The sequence below is a fragment of the Cygnus olor genome, chromosome 26, assembly GCF_009769625.2.
Source record: "Cygnus olor isolate bCygOlo1 chromosome 26, bCygOlo1.pri.v2, whole genome shotgun sequence".
Taxonomy (NCBI): Eukaryota; Metazoa; Chordata; class Aves; order Anseriformes; family Anatidae; genus Cygnus; species Cygnus olor.
In genome coordinates, this window is record NC_049194.1 from 5860762 (window position 1) to 5867022 (window position 6261).

Sequence of the window (6261 nt, forward strand, 5' to 3'; positions counted from 1 at the left end):
GGGATTGTACAGGAGGCAGCTCTGAAGTTATCCCAACCCTTCCCCCTTCAGGGCCAAAATCAAAACTCTGCCAAAATCAAAACTCTGCCAAAATCTCTTCCCCCAGCAACACTGCAGCACAGTGTGGCCGTGGCCTTGTGGGCAGGACTGAGCCCTGAGGACCCACGGAGAGTGTGCAGGCAGCTGCTGGGCCTCTTTGTGCAGGCAGGCACCAGCCTGAGCTCCCCAAATTCCCTGCAGGGCTTCTTCTCCTGCCACCACTGGCACTGATCCTGTTGCAGAGCCAATTCTGGTTGGTGGTTTTCGACTGGCAGTCCCCAAGCCCGTGGCTGCAAAGCGGCTGAGGTCAGCTCTGGAAACTCACCAAGGGCCATCCTGCAGGATGCAGAGCTTCGTGGTGACCTGAGGGGTGCAGGGAGCCCGCCTGTACCCGGGGGATTTCTTGCAGCATTGCAGGGGATTGGGCTCCCCAGGGTGTAGCAGTTTGGCAGCTGAGCTGCCAGCGTCCTTGCTCTGCCCGGTGGAAGATGAAGTGTGTTGCTGTGGTGCCCAGGCTGCCTGTGCTCATCCAGAGCTGGGCACCTCTGGCTGCCCACAGCTATTTCACATCTGGACGCCTACCTGGGCAGCCTGCTCTAAGAAGCCTGCTTTGGTAGGGAGGGTTGGACCTGATGATCTTTCGAGGTCCCTTCCAACCCCTTCGATTCTGTGATTCTGTGATTTCGGAAGAGACCTCAGGAAGGCGAGCACTGCTCTGTGTTCCAGGGACCAGAGACTGCTCATAGCATCGCTCCTTCAGCAACAGCATTCATCCCCTTCCCTGCAAGGGAGCGTTCCCAGCCACCCAAAGAATGAATTTCCCTTCCCTGTGAGCAACTGAAGGTGGATTTGACTGCAGGGCTTAAATCCGGTTTAAAATGCACTAGGACCTGACTGCTGACAGAGAACATCTGGTCTGTGACCTTCGCGCATGAGGAGGTGTGAAACAGCCCTTCGGAGATAGCCGCAGCAGGCAGGATCCTTCTCGGCGGCTCATTACCGCGCGGCAGCACAGCCCTGGGCACAGCCCCACAGACCTCCAGCCCCTGGGGATGGCTGGGGCCGGAGGAAAGCGGTGGATGTGGGAGAAAGCCCTGTGCTGTGGCTGCACTCCTGCCAGCCTGGTGCTGCCTGCCTGCCCAAGGGGCTCCGGGGACACGATTTACAGCAGTGTGCAGCTTGATCGGGCAATAATCTGACCTGTCACTCCACGAAGGAGATGGATAAGGAAGAAGGCAAAACAGCCGCTCTTCTGCTGCACAGCATGTGCTCAAAGCTCAGCCCGTACGGGAGGAAAAGGGGCTCATAAAAATATGATTAGTTTTACTCTGCCTCATTTCAAACCAGAGCGTGCTCATAATTCACCGTTACAGACAGGGGTTCACAGGCAGAGACCCCACTGATAGATATTTCGGTAACTACTTTCAATTAGGAATTTCTTGGCAGGTTCCCAACTTTGTGTCAAACCCTTCTGGGCTGCATTTTGGCCGGGTCGGCTTCATATGTGTAATTGAGTCCCTGCTGAGTGGCACAGCAGGAGGAGCTGCCTTGCTCATGCAGAAGGTGCAGAGCTGTCCGTGACAGCCTGCGAAGGAGGAGCGTTTCACATGCATCTGAGAAAACTGCCTTCTAGCTGAATTTTTCCATTAATTTTTATTTATTTATTTATTTATTTTTGACACCACTGGATTTGCTTAAATGAAAACTGTTTTTCAAGATGTGTGCCAAACGAAAGCCAGGATTAATCTGAGGTGTCTCTCTCCCATCCCCAGGCTGGGCAGGGACTGGCACTGCCTCCTTCCCTGCCAGCTGGCCCATCCCATGCCTGGCTGGGAGGTGGGGGAGCCCGAGCAAGCCCTCGTCTCAGCTCTGCTTCAGCCGCCGCTGAAAAATTTTAAAGCCTGTTTTATAGCAGGCAGGTCTGGCCTGAGGCCTTCCTGCCTCCCCGGAGTCTTCATGAGAAAGTCATTATTTTGCTGATTTTGTTGACACTTTGTGTAAGAGTTGCCATGGCTCTCGCCCGGCACACCTCTCCTGGCCAGGGAGGGCGCCGGCATCGCTGCTGCCAGCGATGGCCAGGGTGGGGACACGGCTGCTGCGGGGACCTGCTGGGGTGGAGGCAACCCCGCTGCCCTGGCTCTGTACTGTGGGCGAGACCATGCCCAGGCTCCTTCCTGATCCTTCTCTTGCTCCAAAAATGCATTTTGCCATTTCTGGACCGGTTCCACATTTTGCCACAAGCCCCTGCTTTTTTATTTTTTATTTTTTTTTCCTCTGTTACATTTCCCAGACAGGAGCGGAGGGTGTCCTGAGCATCCCAAAGTTTCAGGGCCCATTAAGACATGGGAGCGATGTCCTCATCTTCGCAGCGTGGTGTGAACCAGGAGCGGGGACAGAACTGTGCTGCAGCCTCCGGTGAGGCTGGGGTCACTTGGGACGTGGTGATGAGGGCAGGCAAGGGGTGACAAGGGGGGGCCCCATGCTGGGCCTGCTGCCAAGGGAGGACGTTTGCTGTGCTTGGAGGGACGGTCCCCCTCGTATGTGCCTGTGCTGCCATGGAGTGCAGAGGCAGCCCCTAAACTCCCTTCTGCCCCTGGCACAGCTCAGCACCCTCCTTAAGTAATTTTGCAGACTAAACATCCATTTCTGATGAAAAACATCCCACAGAAAGCCTGTGAACAGTCACTGAGCAAAACTGTGGCCTCTCTTAACGATATTTTCTTTGTGGTTTTGGTTTGGAATATCTTCCTCTTAATTGAAGAACGAAACCCCCTCTTGGGTTGAAGTGATTTGCCTTTATCCCTTCATTTTTCTTGCAGCCCTCAGTGCTCGGTGCCAGGATCCAGGGCTCCAGGAGGTTTCAGTGGGCAGCAGGGCCGGATGCTGACCTCCTCACCTGCTGCCGCAGGACCTGCTTCCCTCCCTCCTCCACCTGCACCGCACGTGCTTGGCGCTGCCACGGCCACATCCTCAGCTCAACCTTCCCCAGGCTGCGTGCAGCCAGGGAGCGATGCCGGCAGCTGCTGGGGCTCTCCACCGCGGGGGTCTCGTCCCCTCGCTGCAGCTGGGACACGGGCATGTTCTCCAGGGAAGGTGTTTTCTCCAGCACAATACGTAACAGCCGGCCTAAGGCACGCTCCCTCCGAGGACCGTTCCAGCTCCTTCCAGTGTGGTTGTATTTTATCTGTGGAGCTCTGTAAGGATTTTGTTCCGTCATCCAGGAATTTTTATGACTCCTTTGTGTGTATATAATGTGATTGCCCTGGAACAGAGAGAAATTAATCATTGTTCCTTTGTTAGTTTTCAGGAATTTTTAATGTCTATGTTTTTGTTCATCTGTCATGTCCAAATGTGGGGTCCATGAGCTATTTGACATTGAAAATGACTTAATTGCTTAGATTTTCCCCCTCAGTGTTTACGGACACTTGTTCATGGTAGATTTTGAGTGTGACATTATGTACCATGTACTTTCCGGCTGTTCCCAATTTTTCACTCCATTCCAGTGGTTCACAGCATCTCCTCTCCCTCCAGCCCTCAAGCCTGAACTTTGTAATCTCCTGGAGGGCTGGTGGGCAAGTGAGGCTGTGAGAGGGAGCCCAGGGGAACAGTAACATGAGGTGGGAACCCAGAGATTCTCATGGTTCTGCAGAGATGTCTGCACAGGGAAGATGTCTGAGACATCATTGCACATGGTGCCTGGCACCAGGGCTCTGGCCAGGGCTGCAGCTGACACCGCTGGGTTGCACACTGCGTGCATCAGGCTCTGTCACATGGAGCAGGGAGGAAGCAAGAGCCCGGCATGCTGCTGCTCAGAGCCATCCCAGTTTCCTCACCAGCTCCTGGCGCTGGACAGGCTCAGTCTGCCTGGGCTGGGGAGCATCACACGGAGGAGGTGAGCACACAAGTGGAGCCTGGATGTGCCTCCCCAGAGACCGCATCCCAGTTGCTCACATCTGGAGTGGCAGCAGCTCGTACAAGCCTCCAGCCTTGGCAGGGCACTGCTTCTGGCCTCCCCACCTCCGGCATGAGCAACCACATGGGGTCACGCTGCCAGGAGCATCCTAGGGCTGCGCAGGGAAGGTGCACAGCATGGGGCAGGTGCAGCCCTTGGGGCACTGGGTTGCCCATATTTGCCTGGGTGGCTGCAGATGGGCTGCTTTCCCTGCCAGCCCCGCATCTCTGCGGGGCCAGCGTGCCTGTTGGGCTCCACCATGCAGCCTTTCCAGGCTCCTTGTGCAAACGGCAACCAGGAAGCACTCGAGGAGCAGAGGGAACTCTCTGGGCTCTGCTCCCAGATCGCTGTTATACTGCAAGGCATCAGCTTGGGGCCGGTTTAAACCCAAGTGGATCAAGGATAGCTTGACTGGTCAAGAGGAGGCAGCCAAGCCAAACAGCAGCAGCTCCCAAACCTCCTCCTAAAGCCAGAGCCGACTAGGTTACTCTCTGGACTTCTGGCTCTTTAGATAGAAGGGGCTGGTGCCAGCCCCGCCAGACACAGCCTGCAAAGGACAAGGTGTGGGGACGGGCACTCGCTGGCTGCAGAACTGACCAGCCTGACATTTGGGCTCTTTGCAAACTCCCCAGGGTAGATGGAAACTACGTATCACTAAACATACTACACACGTCATTAGGAAAATTTTAGTTAAAATAAAAGATGCAAATTGTCCCAGGCTGTGTTTCCTGATCACTCTGCAAAGCCTTTGCAACATCATGTGCTTTTGCTGTGGCTCTGTAATGTCTTCGACGCTTTCTTGGGCACGTTTACTCCTGCTCCATTGAGGCTGTTTTGCATTAAGTTGTTTGTTTAGCAGCTACTGGGGTTTTGGCAGGACAGCTGTTGCCTTCTGCTGGTTGCAGACCATGAGGGTGTCATGCGATGCTGCTTGCAGAGCAGCTGGCCGTGTCAAGGTGGAGCCTCCTCATTTCGGAGAGAAGAACACTTATGTCCAGACCTGCAAGGCTCCCAGGGGTCTGCACGGTGTGGCCAGCGTGGCAGGGCTGGGGGTGCCAGCTGGGCAGCATCACCAGCCCCACAGCACCCATCACCACCACTCGTCCCAGGGCCCTGGGGACCCATGGTGACCGTGGGCCAGGCTCCGCAGACCACTCTGGGGAGGTCACCCAGATCCCAGACCCCCAGTGAAACCCTCCGGACCCAGCGTGTACTAAAGAAAACAGTCCCAGCGTATTAATACTTGCAAAAACAAATAGGAGGAAGACAGGAGAAGGAATGAGCCAGCCATTAGGGGAGTGCTAAGTTTCTCCCCTCTAGACCTCCGATCCCTGCATTTCCTATGGACATTTCCTCCCTGAGCACCTCATGCCAAGAGCAGTTCTGGCAAATATCTTCATCTGTGCCTGGGCGGGTCTGCCCCAGCATGGTTTGCTTTTGAAGGGCACATATGCCCCTCCCAAAGCCAGATTTGGCTCTTTTTTTTTTTTTTGATCTCTTCTGCATCTCCGGCACGCACATCACAATGCAACATCCTGATTTCCAGCAGGGCAAAGCTCTGCTTGGATGGGAGAGCACAGAGAGGAGCCATGGCCAAGGGAGATGCTGCTGGAGCCAGCTACACATGCCTCCTGGGGGCTTTCAAGGATTCTCCTTGCTGTTCCTCAACACATCTCTTTATTTTTTATTTTTTTATTATTTTTTTCCAATTTTTGTTTAATTCTAGGAAAGGCCAGCAACTGATTTCAGGTGGATCCTGAGCCCAACAAGTGAAATGAGACTAAACCGGCAGCTGAAAGCAGTCAGCCTCGGTGAGCGTGCCGGCGAGGCAGACAAGACGCATGTCGGCATGGTGTTCCTCCCTGCTGGGAAGAGGACTCAATGCATGCACCCTGCGCCCACCCTGCCCGCCCCCGGGAGCACTCGTGGTACCGGGCAGCACAAGACGCCGGTCATCCCTCATCCCAAGCCCATGGTAATGCTCTGCTGGAGTTTCCAGCTGGGCTGGGTGAGTATTTTGGGGATTGCAGGGTGGCGACAGTCAGAAGGGACACCTGGGGGTGTCTGAGCAGAGGGTGACATTTAGCTTGGCTGTAATCTGTCCCCCAAAGCAAGCAGGTCTCCCTTGGCCTTGTGGCTGCCAAGTTACCACCCCACATGCAAGTTAATTAGCTTTGCTCTTTGTTTTCTTCCCAGTGCTTTTCCACAAATATCTGTATAAACAGGATTTCTCTTTCTCACTTTTGAAAATGGAAGTGTTCTGTGCTGCA

General features: G+C 54.7%; 1 long non-coding RNA gene across 1 annotated transcript in view; it reads left to right on the forward strand.

Moving 5' to 3' along the window:
- Window positions 1-6261, forward strand: part of LOC121060300 — a 30685-nt gene extending 24424 nt beyond the window's left edge. The window contains exon 9 of the long non-coding RNA XR_005814775.1: window positions 2859-6261. This is a non-coding gene — a long non-coding RNA (uncharacterized LOC121060300). The remainder of the gene's footprint in view (window positions 1-2858) is intronic.